The sequence below is a fragment of the Tamandua tetradactyla genome, chromosome 1 (assembly GCF_023851605.1).
Source record: "Tamandua tetradactyla isolate mTamTet1 chromosome 1, mTamTet1.pri, whole genome shotgun sequence".
Taxonomy (NCBI): domain Eukaryota; kingdom Metazoa; phylum Chordata; class Mammalia; order Pilosa; family Myrmecophagidae; genus Tamandua; species Tamandua tetradactyla.
The window spans coordinates 42,856,547-42,875,959 of NC_135327.1; the positions used below are offsets into that span (position 1 = coordinate 42,856,547).

At 48.9% G+C, this 19,413-nt stretch overlaps 1 long non-coding RNA gene across 1 annotated transcript; it reads left to right on the plus strand.

The window, feature by feature from the left end:
- Window positions 1–7,098: 7,098 nt before the first annotated feature.
- LOC143684187 (uncharacterized) lies at window positions 7,099–9,881 on the plus strand. Its single transcript, XR_013175900.1, has 2 exons — window positions 7,099–7,312; window positions 9,377–9,881. It is a non-coding gene; the product is annotated as an uncharacterized LOC143684187 (long non-coding RNA).
- The last annotated feature ends 9,532 nt before the right edge of the window (window positions 9,882–19,413 follow it).

Below are 19,413 nucleotides of genomic sequence, written 5' to 3' on the forward strand. Positions count from 1 at the left end.
CTAGCTCTCCTTCACCAGCTTCGGGCCATCCTGCGTGTCTCGGCTGCCAACCCCTTCCTCAGGGCAGCCGTCCCAGGTCCCCCACAGGCATTCTCAGGACACCTGTTCCCTCTTTGCTCCAGGACGGTGGGCACTGGCTTGAACATGGGTGCCGAGGGCAGGGCCTAGCATGTGGCAGGCTTTCCATAAATATCTGTAGAGGGAATGGAGAGGCCCATAGATAGATGGGGTGTCACCAGCAAGTCATGGCCAGTGGGAGGACAATGAGGCGGGGGTCCCAGGGAGGCTTTAGGCCTCTGTCATGAAGTGTTTTTGTCTCTGCCTGTTGGGAAGGACACAAATCTTTACCACGCTTCCCTTTCAGAGATGGAATCTAATTTTCTGGCCCTTGAATCTAAGGCGGGCTTTGACTTCTGTCAATGAGTAGAATGCAGTGCACTATACTGGGCATGTACTGAAGCCCTGGCCGCTGTCATTGTTCCTTCTTGGAACTGAGTGGCCATTTTGTGAGGAAGCCCATGCAGCCTGGTGGAGGTGCTCATCCAAAGAACAGCAGAAACTTCCAGGAAACAATTCCAGCTGATCTCCCAGCACAACTGCGCCATGTGAGTGGGGCCATTCCATACCTTGACCCATTCCAGTGTTCCAGCTGACACCACAAAGCAGAAGAAGCACCTGGCTGATCCACAGAATTGTGAGAAATCACACATTTTTGTTGTTTTAAGTCACTGAGTTTGTTACACAGAAATAGGCAGCCAAAGCAGGGCCATTTCTTCTCTATAAGTGGGAACAGACCAGCCTATTGGAGGGTTTTGTGGGTTGAACTGTTTGGGGATTTCTGGGGTCAGAGATAAGAGCAAATCCCAATAGAGCTAAGGGTTCTTTTTCAAAAATATTCATATTTATCAAAGTAATTAATGCACATGGCAACAACTCAGATACATCAGAAGAGCTTACCATGAAAAGCCACCTCCGCGTCTTACCTGCAGTATCTGCCCCTACTCACTCCCAGCCCCATCTCCCAGAGAAAACACCTTTTAGCAGTTCCCACTTTTATATTTTCTGGCAGTTATCTCAAGACTCCAAATCATATACTTATCCCTCTATTTCTCAATTAACATCTTTGACAATACTTATTCATTCTGCAATATCTAAGATGAGGATTTAGTTCACTCTTCCCAATGTTTGTACTTCCTATTAGTGTTTTGGGTCTTATATGAGCATCTCCTATTTCAACAACAGTTGTGGCGATCTCCCAATTGCCAGCTTTCTAAGATGAGGCCATCAGCGCCCCCTCCCTTGCTTTCTACCTCTCTCCTTCCTTGAGGAGCCCACATTTTTTGTGGCTTTACTTCTACCACTTCATAGCACTGTGGTGGCCAACTTGGGGTGCATGGACTCCCTGGGGAAGCATCCATGAGTTCCTCAAAATGAGGAGCGCAGTTGTGTATGTATTCATGTTCTGTTTCCTGGGGATAAACCAGAGCTCTCCTCAGATTCTCAAAGGTGCGTAGGACCCAGGTGTGGGGCACTGGACCCTGGACCAGATGTTTTCCATCTGTCCCCAGCACCCCCATTCACTGGGATGCTGACCCACATGGACGGCAGTTCATGCCCTTGGCTCCTGGTGGGATTCAGCCAGTGGGGAGACCTAGCAGGAGGAGAATGAAGGAGAGGCATCTGTTCCCTTGGCTGGCCCATATGGGGCCATCTTGGCTGGCTGTTTCTTGGCTGTAGGACCGGCTGTCTCCACACAACTCCTTCCCTCCCGATTCCTATGAACCACCCCCTCTGCTTGTGACTTCAGGCCCAGGGGTGATAACAGCTCCTGCCCCATTTCACTGTAGCTTTTGGTTTCCCACATCCCAACCACACATTTGTAGATAGTTTCTTGAATACCCCGCCCTGGGTCATCCAAACTTATTGTGGCATTTGATTCCTGTTTGCACTGTTACTAGTCAGAGTCTTTGGACACCAATTCTGAGACAGAAAGGTTTAGTGGAGGGTTCTCAGAACTGCCAGCTGTGGAAATAAGCAGAATTGGGCACAGGGTCCTCCCAATAGGGGTCCGAGCTGACCCCACGGACCTGGGAGGCTGGGTCATCCTTCAGAATTATCCCATTAACCACAATCCCAATGACCAATCATTAGATGCTGGGAGGGGTATAACCTTAGGCAAATCCCTTCAGGTGAGATAAATCCTCAGAAGGGACTTGGCCAGGAACTGGCGGTGAGCAGCAGCCCAGCTGTGAAGGGAATGACAGCCTTGGCTTTGAGGGAAGGGGTGGGGACCAGGGGGCACCCTACAGAATCCATTGTGGGCCCTTACCTGGCTGGTCTGGTCTTCTAGGCTGGGTCTTTGGTTCTTTGCATCCCTAATACCTGGCACATAGTAGGTGTCCAATAAACATTTGTCAAATGAATGAATGCCATTTAATCCCAACAAGAAGACTCATCAATAAATTAAAATTCATAATCTCTGGACATTTTGTGTATCACCATTATTTTTTATTTTTATTTTTAACTTATCATTTCAAAATACTTCCAAATTTACAGAAAACTTATAAAAATATGAGAAAAAATCATCCAGAAATCCCAAATAATAGCATTTTGCCATATTCTCTCTCCTCTCTCACTCTCTCTCTCTCTATATATATATATACGCACAAACTCTTCTTATTGTTAAAAGAAAAATTTTTCATGCAATTTAGCATCTCATAGCTATTCATGAATTGGGCAGCCGCCCGTTCAGAAGTGGAAGGGAGCTCTGCCAAGCAAGTGGAAAGAGGAATTCATATAGGGTGAAACTGGAAGCAAGCGGGGAACTATTCTGATGAGCTGGCATTAAAATTTCATTTTACATGGCTGGGGTGGGCAGAACTTCCAGAGTGGGAGCTGATAGGCACTGGGTGGCAGGGCACGTGATTCCATTCTGCTAAGCACTTGCTCTCTACTGGACCGAAACTGGTTTATCACCATGTATTGCTAATCTGCAGTTGTGCAGGGTTCATTCCATTGCCCCATTTTCTCAGAAAGCCCCTTCAAGCCAATCATTTTTGTCTTTTGGCAAATCTTTTCTCAGAAAGGGATCTCTCCCAGTAACACCCGATGCAGGTGGCCGTTTTACTTGACATTATTATTGACTGATTTCTGAAACACTTGAGAAAGTTGGAGACCTCATGCCCTTTATCCCTAAATATATCAGCATCTACCCTCCGAACCCAAGGGCATCTTCTCACACACCCTCAGTAAAATTCTCACATTCAAGTACTATAACATTGACTCAAAACTATTGTCTAATGTATATCCTGGTCCAAATTTCCCCAATTGTCCCTATAATGTCCTTTTTAAGTAACCCCCTCCCCTCCAATGGGGGCCAACCCAGGGTCACACAATGTACCCTATTGTCATGTCTCTCTAACCTCCTTTCTGTGTCCTTCATGACCTTGAGCTGTTGGAAGTCCAATTGTTTTGGGAAATGCTCTTCAGTTGGGTGTGTCTGATAGGATCCGGTGCAGGTCACGTCTGTCGGCAGGAATATGCCCCCGGCACATCGGCCTTCATCTTCACTGGCTCACACTGCTGGGTCCTTCTCATATCCCTCGGGGGTGGGGCTGCTATTTCCATGAGTTAAATGACCCACTAAAGGCTTTGTTAATGACTGAGCTGAGATGAAATCCAGGTGCCCTTAGCTGCAGTTCACAGTCTTTGCCTTTGCACCTGGTAAAATCTATGACACTGACAAACATGTTTTTATTCTCTCTCACGCTCTCCATCCCCAGGTGAGTTTGCTTTCTCCCTTCTCAACACAGCTCTTTGTTGTACTAATTGGGATAATGGGCGGAGAGGCAACCGGAAGAAGCTAGAGAGGCCAGCTTGATCTTCAAAAGAAAGCACTTAGAGCTCCTCTCCAAGGAATGAATAGGCTTTGGAAGAGGGTGTGTAGCAGAGAGAAAGCGGGTGAGAATAAAAGTTAGCAGGGCTGGAGAATCTGAGGATGGGAGAAGAAAGTTGTGATTTGCACCTGCTCAGTGATGTGGGACTTAAGAGAAAGCACTTCATAAGAGGATTTTTTTTTTTTAAATTTGAGAAGTCATAGTTTTACCAAAAAATCACATATAAATGGAATTTCCGTATACCACACCTCGCATTAGTGTGGTACATTTGTTACAATTCATGAAAGAACATTAAAAAAAATTGTTCTTTTAACTATAGTCCATCATTACAATAGGGTTCACTGTGTTGAACTTTAAAAAAAAGTTGATAGTGGGGTACAGGTGTGGGATTTGGTCCCCCCCCCCAACTCTGTCCTTTTTCCCCTATGTTTGCTTCTTCAAGAGACTTTAGGAAAGAAAGAATTCAAGGCTTTGGGGGAGGACTGAGTTTCATTTGAATGCAGCTCCGTTCTCAGATCGGCCCCAAGGTGACCCAGTTATATTCTGGTAACCTACGATGGGAGCAATTTCATTGGGATCAACTGCAAGGCTTGCCTTGTTCAGTAAACACTTACAGGTGAAATTGGTTCCCAAAGGGGCTTCTTTGGCCTCAAGGTCACCAGAGTAGTTGAGTAAGAAGAGACCACAGAAAGAGCTTTTCTTCATTTCCTTCTGATTATTTCACGAGTCGGAGTTTTGTGTCCCCCAACAGGGCAAACATTCCAAGGCAAGAGCCCCGGATCTGCATGAGCACTTGTCCTACCACATACCACCTGTTTAAGCCTCTAACCAATTTGGACCTCTCCTTCTTCAACTGTACAGTGGAGCTATCCGTCCTGACTCTCAGACAGGATTTGGATGGTGATTAAATGGGATATTGCATCTATGAGTGCTGGATGAGCTGCAGAGGAGGCGTGGAAGGTGGCAGGCTCATGCTTCTTGGGTGACTCTTCCTGTTCCACCATCATTTAGGACAATGCTGGGGGGTTGGCAGAGCGCCACAGGGCAGACAAATGAACCACTGATCTGACAGTCAAATGCATCTCAAGTCCAAAATACACTTACTGCCTTCCCCATCCTGGTTTTCTTCTTCCCAGTTCAGGAGGAAGGGAACGAGGGAACTGAAGCTTCAGAAGGGTCTGGAAGGATACTGGACCCTGGGCAGCAGCTACAGGGAGGTTTCCTACTGGAGACATGGGGCTGGTGGTGGCGGGGAGAGGCCTAGGAGAATTCTTCAGTCCCCAAATTCTTCCCAACAAACTACCATTGGAGACCCTCTTCCCCTATTCCTTTGAATCTGGAACACCAAAATGTTTTCTAAAACTAACCATGAACACATCAGATTTATCTGGGAGAATATCATCCCAAACCCCCAGGTCCATCGCCTTAGAGTCAAGTTTAAGGTGGCTCCTGGATGTCTATTATATTACCACGTATCTGGGAGTTGGTGTTCTAGTTTGTAGCTGCTGGAATGCAATATACCAGAAACAGAATGGCTTTTAAAAGGGGGAATTTAATAAGTTGCTAGTTTACAGTGCTAAGGCTGAGAAAATATCCCAATTAAAACAAGTCTATAGAAACGTCCAATCAAAGGCATCCAGGGAAAGATACCTTGGTTCAAGAAGGCCAATGAAGTTCAGGGTCTCTCTCTCAAGTGAGAAGGCACATGGCGAACACAGTCAGGGCTTCTCTCTCATCTGGAAGGGCACAAGGCGAGCAAAGCATCATCTGCTAGCTTCTTCTCCTGGCTTCCAGTTACATGAAGCTCCCTGGGAGCCATTTTCCTTCTTTATCTCCAAAAGTCGCTGGCTGGTGGACTCTGCTTCTTGTGGCTATGTTATTCTGCTCTGCTCTCTCTGAATCTCTCATTCTCCAAAATGTTTCCTCTTTTATAGGACTTCAGAAACTAATCAAGACCCACCCAAATGGGTGAAGACATGTAGTCACCTAATCCAGTTTAACAACCACTCTTGATTGGGTTACGTCTCCAGAGAGATGATCTAATTACAGATTCAAAGATATGGTATTGAATAGGGATTATTCTGCCTTTACGAAATGGGATTTAGATTAAAGCATGGCTTTTCTAGGGCACACACATCGTTTCAAACCAGCACAGTTGGCCATCTAAGAAGTCTGGCCATCTGGGGCTTGCCAGGCTGGAGATGCCACATGCAGGTGTTCTGGTCCAGCTGCTCCCACCCGACATGCCAGGCTTGAGAGTGAAACTCCTTCAAAGCAGCCGACCCTCCTTGTGAATACCAAGCAAACACTGTGGATGCCACATGGAGCAGCAGAATTGCCCAGTCTAGCCCTGCCCATATTCCTAATCCATAAAATCATGAGAGGTAATAAAATGGTTGTTGTTTGGATTCATTTGTTATGTAGTAGGACAAACCATGCAATGCTTACCATGTTTCAGATACTGCGGTGGGTATTTTACTTGCTTTATCCCACCCTCCTTGGAGCAAGCCTTATTATCATCTCCTTTTTACAGGTGAGGCAGCTGAGGCTTAGAGAGTAGGGGAAAATGTCCCGAGGTCATACTAGATCTACCCTAGACCCAGGCAAGGGGTTTTCTGCTCTAGACCCTGTAGTTCAGCTATCCTTCTCTGGCCAAACCCTCCCTATAAGGGTGCCTTGGTACATGAGCACCCAGAGCACATGACACTTTCCAGCCCAGGCTCCACGTCCCCAGCACCTTGGATATCCTGTCCAAATAGCATCGAGCCTCCTTCCAGGGCCTTCAGTTTACCCCCACGGGTCCGTCCTCCTGAACGGAACTGCAACTGGACTGTGCAGGTGCAAGAGTGGTCAAGGGACAGCTCTTTATGGAAATGTGGGTGGACTTGGACGTGTGGCCTGTGCACACACACACGGGGCCTCGGAGTGCTGGGCGGGGCTCTGTGTGTTCTGTGCACGCTCACATGAGGTCATGTGGCACTGGGCAGGGCTGTGCGTTCCTCTGCACGCTCACATGAGGTCATGCGGCGTTAGGCAGGGCTGTGCATGTCCCGTGCACACTCACACAGGGCCTCATGGCGCCAGGAGGGGCTGCGGGTGGAACAGGAAAGGGACTGGGCCATGACCCCTCTCTACACTGCCAGATTCTGGAAGGGAACACTGCGGAGTCCAAGAATTCTGACTTCAAAGCTAGCCTCCCAGGTCTTATGAAAACCTATTTATCAAGGTAGCAGCAGAGAACATAATTTATTGACCAGCTTGTTTGCTTGATTGATAACTTTAAAACTTGTAGACATATGGTGTGTGGCCTCATTTGTACCCTGGTCCCACCCCACAAGTGATAGAGCAACCGGTGCCCGAGCCACGAGCTGAGTTGGCGTGGTGACGTGGGGACCGCTGCCTTGGTCGCCTCTGAGGTGATGGGGACCCCCAACCCTTGGCTCTGAGAGGAGTGGGGTTGAGGGATGGGGATGCTAAAGATAGAAGCAAAATACCCAGGAGGGTCGTTGACAGCCTGGGGCCGTCTCAGAACAAGCAGATGAACGGGAGCAGCTGCAGTGGGGCCATCTGCCTGGACAGTGGATTCAGAGGATGTGGGAGACAGGTGGTGGGCCCATCCAGGAGGGAAGGGAAAGGCCTTCGGGCCCCTTTCCTGACCCTGAACATGAAGCTAGGGCTAAGGCTGTGACCAGGGGCCAGTGGGATGCCCAGGGCAGGAGTGGGGAGCGCCTGTGGGCTCGTCCCTGGTTTCCCCAAACCCCAGGAGCAGCCTCAGCTCCCTGCTCAGTGGGCTCTGTTTCCCTCATTGCCGGCCAACGAAAGACCTGGAAGGCGGAGCCTGGGGTCCGGCCAACGGGCAGGGCAGTGCTGGGCACTTGTTAGGGAGGCATATGTCTTCTGGCCAAAGCAGAAATTCAGACAATATTTGCTTATAATTTAAGGGAAGACTCAGAGAGGAGGAAATGCTGGAGGCAGGGAATTCTTTTCAAAAGTGACTTTTATTGAGAGAGTTTTATTAATTGGGAGCCACCACTCTTCCTAGCATTTCAGGGAGCCACGTGGCAGTCAGCAGGTCTTGACCTCTCAGACTTTTTGACTCTCCCTTTGGCCAGAGACAGTATTTCCTGAGACGGACTTGAGATCACTTTTTTCCCTCTCTTAGTAGGAAATTCTGAGAGCATGAGGTCAGCCGTGTCCGGGAGAGAAGGAATGTGTGGACTGGAGCCTCCAGAGGAGTGTCTTCCAGTGGGAGGTTTGGGGAGGAGGCTGCTGCTTGCAGTTTGCTGAGCTTGCCCCCCCCCCCCCCCCCCCCCCCCGGAGAACGGAGAATGGGGATTTGCAAGGGGTTTGGAGCCAATTTCTTGATTTTCTTGTAACTGTGAGTGCACACTCTGACACAGGGACTGGGGAGCCCTGGGAAGCCCAGTGCCAGCTTGGCTCAGGCTGACTAGTGCCCTGGAGTGGGACAGAGAGCGGATCTGATGATGGGGAGACTGGGTCATCAGAGCAGCTGGAGAGAAGCTCCAGCTTCTGTTTCTTGGCCTCGGACCCAAACCAGCAGAGGCAGGGCTGGCTAGTTGGGGAAAAGCCACCAATGGGGCAAAACTTGCATCTTACGGGGGCTGTAGTGTCCCTTTCTTTGGGCTAAATGGGTCAACAGTGGCGAGCTTCACCTATTGCTGTAGTTCAGGAGTCCTAACAGGATTTGCCATCTTTGTCCCCTGCCGGCCATGCAGCTCATCTAAGGAGTGTGGGTTGGACACCCCAGCTTTGGCCTCTTAGGGGTTGGGGTGGCAGGTGGCCACTGCCAAGAAACAGGGGCTGTGTTCCAAACACGTCTTCCACACGGACGTCGCACCCAGTGGCCCAGAGGAGGAGGGATGAGGGTTTGGGTGAGAGTTATCAAGATACAAGTGACTTTCTTGCCATGGTTGGGGAGGCCGGCTTAGGCCTGAGAAGTCCAGTCGGAGGCCTGAGCTTTTTCTACAGTACTTGCCACCTTTCAAAGCAGCTTCCAGACGGCGGCTCAGTGGCAGAATTCTCGCCTGCCATGCTGGAGTCCCAGGTTCAATTCCCAGTGGCTACCCATGTGGGGGAAGAAAAAAAAAAAGCAGCTCCCCCCCCTCCCCTCACTTATCCAGCCTACATTTGTGGAAGGGGCCGGGACTAGGGCCTCAGAGGGCAACATGCAGAGAGCACTGGGTTGTGGGTCAGCCTCTGGGTTCCGGAACTGTGTGTAGATGAGCAGCTCCTTGGACCTGAGTCTATTCATCTGCAGAATGACCGAGTGAGATCAAGGGTCTCTCTTTCTGGCAGATAAGTACCCAGTCCAGATCCCGGCACACCCTCGGTGACAGTGGTTTTATAAATTTACAAAGACAAAGCAGGAAGAGTCAGGTCCTCAGCTAATCCTTCCTGGGTGCAACTGCTTCTAGGAGATGCCTCCGCCATGCAGCCCACCATTCATGCTTATTTTACAGAGATCTGAGGAGCAAGATCACAAAGGAGAAGGAAGACAGGACAGACACCAGAGATGAACCCAGAGCCCAGGACCGGTGACCCCGTGACCTCAGTGAGGGGGACCCCCAGCCGCCTGTGCCGCTCTATGCTCTCTTGTCACGTCACCCACTCTCTGCCCACCCGGCTTCTCCTCTTCCTTCCTCCAGACCCAGTGGTTCTCAATGCCTGGTCCCTGGACCAGCAGCATCAGAGTCACCTGGGAATTGTTAGAAATGCATATTCTCAGGCCCCTCCCCAGAGCCACTGAATCTGAAACTGGGCTTGGGATTTCACTATTTGATGATAACCCTGGACCATTCAGGGACCAAGATGGGTGCACAAATTTCTATTTGCTGGGAGCACTTGGGAACACATTCTCCTGAAAGTTGTGCTCTCAGAGATGGAGTCTGCTAATGAGCAGTCTTATAATATTCATAATGATTAATAAATAATCATAATAAAATACAATGATCTTATTAACAATAACTATCTGTTGATGTTTTATTAAATGCCACATGCATTGCTAAAGATTTCTTCTAATTAAATCACATTCAGTCTCTGTAGTAGCTGTATGGGACAGGTACTATCATAGTCACATGCACTTTACTCTGTACTGATGGAACAGCCACAGTGAGGCAGTAACTTGCTCAAGGTCACTTAGCTTGTGAGTGGCCAAAACCAAGACTGGCACCTGGTGTTACACTTCAAAGCCTGTGGGCATAACTGCTACACTGTACTGCCAGACTAAAGTGTGGCCTTCATCCCAAGCTTCCCACACAAGAGCCTGCAGTAGAATCCCCTGGGGTAAAGAAATCTGAGACCCTGGATTGTGATTCAGGTCGTCGTTGGTTCACAGACTGCCATGTCCAACTGTGCAGGTTGTGTACTCTACAATTCTACTCAGTATCAGTGCAAATACTGTCACAGGCAATGCTGAGGAGGCAGCTGATGTTTCATACCTCTCCTAGAGTCAGAGAGAGGTGAAATCCTATTCACATCGTGGAATATTATACAGCAACGAAAAGGAACAAGCAATCTATGTAACACCATGGTTAAACCTCAAAATTTTTATATTGAGCAAAAATTAAAAGGTAGGCACAGACACCACATACAGTGTGATTGTGTTTACAGTGGAGACTCCTGGTAGCCCCACATTGACCAAGCAAACAAGGCTAACGCCAAAGGTGATAAGACACGTTGACATCAAGAGCCCCTTGCTATGAGGACACATGTCATTTTAATGGTTTTCTTGCCAAAGCTTTGTGATCTCACTCTGGTCTTGAGAAAACATTAAAACAACCCAAATTGAGGAATATTTTGCAAAACAACTGACAAATACTCTTCAGAAGCGTCTTTAGAAAAAAGGAAAATCTGACAACTGTCACAGACTAGACAAGACTAAAGACAAATAACAACTAAATGCAACATCATGTCCTGGATAGAATTTCTGGAACAGAAAAAGGATGTTAGTGGAAAATTTGGTGAAATTCGAATAAGGTCTGCAGGTTAGGTAACCAGTGTTAGCTAATTTCACCAGAGCTGATTCTCTATTCTTGAGCCTTGTGCTGGTGTTATGTAAGATGTTAACGTTAGGGGAGGCAGGGTAAAGAATATAAGGGACTCTCTGTACTATTTTTATAACTTCTCGCCAAGTCTAAAATTAATTCAAGATTAAAAGTTCAAAAACCCAAGAACCAATAAGCGAGGCAAGGAGCATCCTGGCCTCCATCTCCTTTGTGCTTGGAGAATGCTGGAAAGGAGAGAACTGAGTCCTGGAACCATCAGGTACAAATGAGCCAGAGCTCTTGCTCTGACCACCCCACCTCCCTCTGCAAACCTACATCTGTCTGTCTGTTTGCCCAGGAGTCTCCCGAGGTCCCCAAGCCTGGCCACACTGAAAGGAGGCTTGTGGGCTCCTGGAAAACTCAACCAGGAATCAGACATAACAGTTTGGCTTTGCAAAGAGAGGAAACCCTGATGCAAGGACTCAGCCCTGGGGACTATCATTATGGCATTTATGGATGAAAGCTTCCACTCAAGAGTGGGTCAGCTGTGAATGCTTTTCCAGACGCTCCGGAACGCAGCCAGTGAAGGAATGTTCAAGTTCCAGCTTTTCTGCCGGAGGGTGGCTGCTCAGCCTGGTTGCGTGGGGGACGCTGGGCTGGGGGACGCTCTGAGGTGAAGTGACCTTTCTGAGTGGCCAGCTGGAGTGGGATGGGGACATGGAGGGCATGTGCACTGGAGACCAGGGGGTGGCAGCCCTGCGGGCAGGCGCGGAGGCCGCAATGTGGTCTCTGTTTGGGTGAAGGGACGGGCAGGTGGTGGCTCGCCTCCTCCTCCTGCAGTGGGATGAGAGTGGACATGTGGGCTGTGAGCATGGGCCCCCTCTTCCCTCCCCTGAAACCCCCCACCCCAGGCTCCCCGCCCTGGAACCACGCTGGCTGTGTCTTGTCTGAGACTTCTGGTTCTAATAAGCTCTCGGTATCAACTGGGGCTCTTGAGGCATTTCCCCTCTGAGCTGACCCAGGGCCAAGGATCGATTGATTAGGATTGGTTCCTAAGGGGCAGAGCCTCTGACGGGAAAAATCTGCTCCCCTCGTGGGTGAACGTGTCCAAATCTTCCCAAGGAGAAGCACGGGCCGCCTTTCTCATTCCTTTCAAACCACCAGGACTAATATTGGCAGGAGCATGGGGAAGTCCCATGGTTGATTGTCAGCTTTAGTGTCTAGACGCACATTGATTATATTGTCCAGACATATATATTTGAACCTCGGGGATCGCCTTGAGCCTTGGGGATCACTGGATGTTGGCTCTAAACTCCACAGAGAAGCAGCTGGGTTCCTTCAATGAAAAAATCACTCAAATCTGACAGACGTGCTCCACCCCCTACTGCCCCCCCCCCCCCCCCCCCCCCCCCCCCCCCGTCGTCTTCCTGTCCCCCTACCTCCCCCACTTACCACAGATTTCACACTCGGTTCTACAACTCTCTTGTGCTATTGTTTATTGTTTGGGGCACTAATTGTCTTAGGTTGGGTTTGCCCCAGAAGCAAAGGTTGCAGCAAGACTTTCAAAGGAAAACAGTTAATTTGGGAGCACTGAGGGGGAGTTGTCAGGGAAGGGGGGAAGCCAGTATTGGGGGTGAACTTGGCAGGTCAGAGCTGCGGGTGAGTGGGGCTGGGGCCTGCGGGGACCCTGGGGCTGTCCCTCTCAGCCACCCTCCCCAACGGGCGAAGGAGTGGAGATGCTCGTTTACTATCACACACCACTGTGCACACTCACGCACCATCCGCACACTTCTGGGCGGCCACACCTGGGTGAGAGTGGAGTAAGCGCTAAACCTGGAGGCATAAGTGGGAATTAGCTGGCGCTCCCTGGAGTGCTAAGGCCGGGAGCAGGGGTCAGAGGTGGGCACTGCCAGCAACCACGTGCCTCTATGGAGGAACTGTCCGGAATGGATGCTGAAAAGGAGCTGTGGAAAGGCCTCCAGGGAAGGTGGGGGAAAGCTCAGCTGGATTTGGGGAGAGAGAATGGTTTTATAACCAGGTGCAAGCCCATTTTCATGGCCATCATGTGGAGAGGGGCTGTCCTGCCACCTCGAGGCATCTGGTGGGTCTCCTGGCATCACTGCGGTCTCGGAGCCAGAACCGAGGCTGTGGAGTCCCAATCAGAGTCTGGGGTGTGGCGGGGGCACCCCCAGTCTGGCGTGGCCTGCCCAGAGCTGCCCTTGCGGGGCCCCCAGCCATGCTTACCCTTCAAAAGCTGCCTTTGTCTTCCCATCCTGGGAATGACACCTGGCCATTTTGAAACCAGAACTCCTCAAAAATGTTTCATGTGGAAAAATAAGAAGCGCCACTTCTTTACCGGTGACTTTTTAAGAACTGTTAAAGAGCGAGCAGCGCCTCCTTCATCTTCGGGGTCTGGACCTGGGGGGGCCACAGTCGTCCTGGAAAGCAGCCCAGAAGCTGGAAGGTGTTTGGGGAGTTTTGCTGTTCCCCAGGGAAGGGGTTATTGCAGAGACGAGAGGACACGTTTGCCAATGCCCAGGGTTCTCCTGGGTGTAGGGGCATCCTGGGGAGACCCCGGGGGACCCCAGAGGACAGCGCTGTGTAGGGGAACCTTCCGCAGGAGTGGAAACCCCGCGTCTGCGCCACCCAACATGGGCGCCGCCCTGGGCGCCGCGGAGCCTCCACAAGCGGTTAACACACCCGAGGAAATGAATTTTTAATTTCGTCTAATTTCAAGTAATGGAAATTGAAGTACCAACCCGCCAAACCGGGCCTTGCGGCTCTTGAACAAAGGAAAGCCTGACCCAGAGCCTCTGCCTCGCTGGGCGCCGCCGAGATGGCTGAGCCTGGAGTCCAGCTGCTCCATGCTGGAGCTCAGGGAGCAACATCCATGGTTTTCCTCGTGACCCAGTCTTCTCTGGAGGGGGGGGTCTCAGTCACAAAGGTTATCAATTACTATCAGTTAAGAGGCCTTCCTGTCCTGCCTTCTGGCAGGCGATAAGGATTGGACCTTGGTCCCGGGAGCAAGCAGGATGCACGGGCATCTCAGAGCCTGCCCAGGGTGGGGGGAACCTGTCCCACATGCTGCCTCCCTCCCTCTCCGTGGCCCCCCTTCCCTGGGGGAAACTGAGGCTCAGTGAACTTGACAACCCAGACAGGGCTCTCGCGATGAATAAGCTACCGGATAATGGGGGTCCCTGGTCCTGTGCTTTGCTTTTCCTAGGCGTAGGCGCTTTGGCCCCGAGCTTCATCCCGCTCTCCCTCCGCAGGTCCCTGAGTGACCGTGACGTGCAGTCCGGCCGACACACTGGAATCCCGAGCGTCAGTGTAGGGAATTCTCGGGTGTCCTGACAGTCTCGTGACTCTTTACGGTGTCTCCGGACATGACCCACCACCCCTGCCCCGAGCCTCATGTTAAAAATAACAAAGAATGACCAGAATCGGGGCTCTGCAGTCAAGGAGGGCACATATGGTTTTCATTTTCTTCTTTCTCCTCTCTGATCACTCTAGAGGTGGATTACATATGAAAAAGAACTTTCTGACAGAAGGACTGGGAGACCCTGGAAGAGATATCAAATGGGGAAATTATTCTCCAGGGAGTTTTTTGAAAGCCTCTTAAAACAAAACAAAAAAGTCTCAACTATAAAATTAACTCATGTTCTATAACGAAAACTTGGGAAACACAGATGAATATCAAAAAAAAAGATGCATTGTTGTGCCACTCAAAGAATCTTCATAAAATATTTTGCTTTATTCCTCCCCACCCCATAATTAGCTTTGTGTATTTGTTTGTTGTAATTATGATTATAGATTTTAGGGGGGATTATCGATTATGGTGGGGTGATTCAAATCCTCCCTGAATTGAAAGGGATGATTTAAATCACTGCTTCTGAAATCTTGCGGGGTGAAGGAGCAGGTGGAGGAGCAGTTGTTAACATTTCCAGCCCATCGCTGTCGCCAGGTGGAACTGCCATGCCCGGCAAGGACGGAGCTCACGTGTGCAGCCCCCCAAACCCTTCCCCCCTCCCCCCCCAACATGTGGGGACCCCTTTGCCCGAGCTGGGTTGTGCCCTGTTCAATAAGCATGCCTAGATGCTGTAGCAACGTCAGATTGCTCTAAAAATTCCTAAACACTTTTGGTTTATATGCTTATTTCTTCATAGCCATGCTGATTTAGACTGGGTGTCAGCAAACCATGGTCCATGGACCAAATCTGACCCAATGCCTTTTTTCTTCTTTTTTTTTTTTTTAGAATTCAGATGTTTAGTATTTCTTATGGGAAAGTGTAGTAAATTCAAGGTTGTATTAATAAAATTCTTTTGTTTCAGGTAATGTAATTAAGAGCCACATTAAATTCATGGAGAATAGAAACAATGCACCAGAGTTTATTTTACTGGGGCTTACAGAAAATCCAGAGGCGCAGAAAATCATGTTTGCTGTGTTTCTTGTCATCCACATCACGGCTGTGGTAGGACACGTGGTCATCGTGGCAGCCGTCGTTGCCATCCCACTGCTGGGCTCCCCCGTGTACTACTTCCTGGCCTATCTCTCCCTTACAGATGCCTGCTGTTCCTCAGTCAGTACTCCAAAGCTAGTCGTACATTAGCTCCCTGAGAAGAAGACCATCCCATTCAATGGATGCGTGACCCAAGTCTTTGGGGAACATCTGTTTGGAGCAACTGAGATCATCCTGCTTACTGTGATGGCTATGACCACCATGTGGCCGGATGCAAGCCCTTGCACCATGCGATCAGAGTGAACTGGCAGTTGTGTGGCCTCTTCACGGGAGTGTTATGGGTGGCAGGTCTTCTTCATGCAACCATACATACACTCACGTGGCCCTAACGTCATAGATCACTTCGTGTGTGACCTGAACGCTTTGCTTCGTCTTGCCTGCACCGACACCCACACTCGAGGGCTTTTTTAGCTGCTAGCAGTGGGTTCAGCTGCCTGTAAACTTTATCCTCCTGCTGGTATCCTATGTCGTCATCCTGCACCCCCTAAAGAATCACAGCTTGGAGAGGAGACATAAACCCTGTTCACCTGTGTCTCCCACATCACGGTGGTCATATTGATGCTTTTTTTTTTGTTGTCATTGTTGTTTTTAACTTTTTTATTGTAAAGTATAACATGTATACAAAGCAAAGAAATAAAAAAGCAATAGTTTTCAAAGCACTTCAAAAAGTGGTTACAGGACAGATCCCAGAGTTTGTCATGGGCTGCCATACCATCCTCCCATATTTTTCCTTCTAGCTGCTCCAGAATATAGAAGGCGAGAGTGCTTAAATACTTTTTTATCATCACAATCGACATTTGTGAAGGCTCTTTTTTTGTGAACAATAACATATATACAAACATGCTATAAATTTCAAAGCACAGCACCACAATTAGTTGTAGAACATGTTTCAGACTTTGCCGATGCCTTTTTTTGAGCTTAGGATTTTTAAAAAACATTTTAAGTGGCAAAAAAAAAAAATCAGGACATGTAAAAGTTATATGAAATTCAAATTTCGGTGGCCACAAGTAAAGTTTTGTTGAAACAGCCACGCCCATTCACTCACATATTGCCCATGGCTAGGCTCAGCCTGAAATATTTCATATCCGGCTCTTTACAGAAAAAGTTTGCTGATTCTTGCTGGAGCACTGCGATTCCCAAATGTGCTGACTCTCAGTAACCCCTCGGGAACCTTAAGAGTTCTCACTTGTCAGGCCCTACTCCAGTGCTGTTGGATTGGGGTCCGCAGGGCGGGGGCCAGGGCGCTGCCATTTGTAAAGCCCCTTCCCCACTCCCATCCTGGGGATTCTGGTGCTCCGTGGCTCTGGGACGTCCCGGCCAGGTGTATCCCCAAAGACGCCGTCTCTGAGCCCAGATGCCAATGTCCCAGGATGGTTTGCTGCACTGCTCAGTGTCTCCTTTGGGACAAGACCCCCGGCGTGCTGGGTCCCACGTGCTGGCTCTGCAGCCGCATTCCTGGCCTCAGAGTCACAGGCCCCACCTGGCCTGGAGCGGCTCCTGCTCAAGCTCAGCAGCTCCTCACTGCTCTCCTCCTCATGTCCCACAGCAGGCAGGGTGGGGGTTCCCCCGGATGCACCCCAGCCCCAGCCTCCCAGCCTTCCCCTGGCTTTGTGTTTCTGGAATTATTGAGCTGCTCCTGGGGTGGCAGGAGAGGAGCGGGCCGGGCCCTGGGTCCTTTGCAGCCTGGCCTCCTTGGAGACCCACGCCCCTCCCACCCTCAGATTTATGTTTCTGGCCCCAGAACTGTACACTAGGCCTGCGCCAGCTCTTGGTAATGGGGGGTGGGGGGGTGAGGGGGCTGGAGAGGAGGGAGGTGGGAGGGGCAAGGATGGAAGTCAGCATCTCTCCTGCTTTTTCCTTTCTCCCTGGTTTTCCTCACTTGGAAATGAGAACGACTTTATAGCTCTAAATCCCTTCCTTACTCCCTCTGACCTTCCTGCCTGCTCCCTGGTGCTCTGTCCTTCCTCCAACTAGCCCTCTTTCTTCCCTTCCCCCCCATACCCAGCTTTTCTCCCTCCCCTCAGGCCTGGCTCTGCCACCCAAGCATCTTTTTCCTCCAAGCCTTGAGTTTCCCTGTCGGCCCTCAGAGGGCGGCCCCCTCTGCCGGAACAGAACGAGCTGGCTCCGAAGGACTCCTTTACTAACTGGGGCAGGGGCTCAGGGCTTCGGGTTGAAAATGTCTCAGACTTTACGCAGGTACAGTGTACTCAGGCCCTGCCCTTGAGAGGCTCACAGTGTGTGGGAGGGCCAGGCAGGTCACAGGCAACTTCAGTAGTGTTCCCAGGGCAACCCAGGGCGCTGGGCAGGGCAGAAGCCAGCAAGACACCCAGCCGCCTTGAGGGGCATTCAGGGACAGTGTCTGCAAGGAAGTCACCCGCTCGACACAACGGGAGCTGGAGCGACATGAGGTTCAGGGTGGAGGAAATTTCCAAAGGGACGGGATGGCCTGAGTACATGGAAGCCACTGGACATGCTCCCTTCTTGCTTTTTTTTCTTAACTGTTATTATCGTTTTAAATTAGAAAGCTGGAGATTTACAGAAAAGTCATGTAAAACATACAACGACCCCATGTACTCCCCTTTGTTGACACTTTGCATTGGTTTGGTACCTTTTTTACAAATGATAGAAAAAAATATTAAAATAGTACTGTTGGCTATATTCCACAGTTTACATTAGGTGTATTTTTTCCCCCATGTGTTCTCCTAGTATTCCCACTTTGTAATAGTGTCGTACATTTGTTCTAGTTCACAAAAGAACATTCTTGTACTTTTAACCTCAGTCCATTGCCCCAGTGAACGGGTTTACTGTGTTATCCAGTCCCATACTTTATTTTCTAACTTTCATTCTAGTAACATACGCAACCCGAAATTTTCCCTTTCAACCACATTCACAAACATAGTTCAGCACTGTTAATTACATGCACAATAATGTGCTGTCATCATCACCATCCATTTCCCAACCCTTACAATCAACCTAAATAAAAATTTTGTACAAACTAAGTACCAAGGCCTCATTCTATACCTCAGTCTATTACCTATATTCTAGATTATAACCCTATGAGTTTGTTCATTATAATTAGTTCATATCAGTGAGATGATACAATATTTGTCCTTTTGTGCCTGGCTTTTTCACTCAGCATAATGCCCTCAAGATTTATCCATATTGTTGGTTGCTTTAGAACTTCATTACTTCTTACTGCTGAATAATATTCCATGGTATGGATATACCACATTTTGTTTTTCCATTCGTTGGCTGATGGACTGTTGAGTTATTGCTTCCATCTTTTGGCAATTGTAAATAATGCTGCTATGAATATGAGTGTGCAAATATCTATTGGAGTCCTTGCTTTCAATTCTTCTGGGTGTATACCTAGTACCAGGATTGCCAAGTCATATGGTAATTTTATGCTTAGCTTCCTGTGGAACTACCAAACTGCCTCCCACAAGGTTGCCCCATTTTACATTCTTACCAGCAATGAATGAATGTTTCTGTTTCACCACATCCTCTCCAACACCTGTGATTTAAAAAAATCAAAGCCAAGGTGTGAAATGATATCTCATTATGGTTTTAATTGCATTTCCCCAATAGCTAGTCATGTTGAGCATCTTTCTATGTGCTTTTAGCCCTTTGTATTTCCTCCTTTGCCCAGTCTTTACTTGGTTGTTTGTCTTTTTATTGTTGAGCTTTAGGATTTCTTTATATATTCTAGATATTAAACCCTTAATAGATATGTGGTTTCCAAGTATTTTCTCCCATTCTGTAAGTTGTCTTTTCACTTCTATGACTAAGTCCTTTGATGCACAAAAGTTTTTAATTTTGAGCAGGTGCCGTTTATCTATTTTGTATCACTTTAGCTACTAACTTTAAAAGATAGCAACTTAGTTTCAATAGCAAACACATTATCTGGTCTCATATCCTCTGTTTCACCTCTAGATGTTGTTCTGGTCCCACGTTACCTTTTTATATATTGCATGTCCATTATCAAGAAAGATGCCTT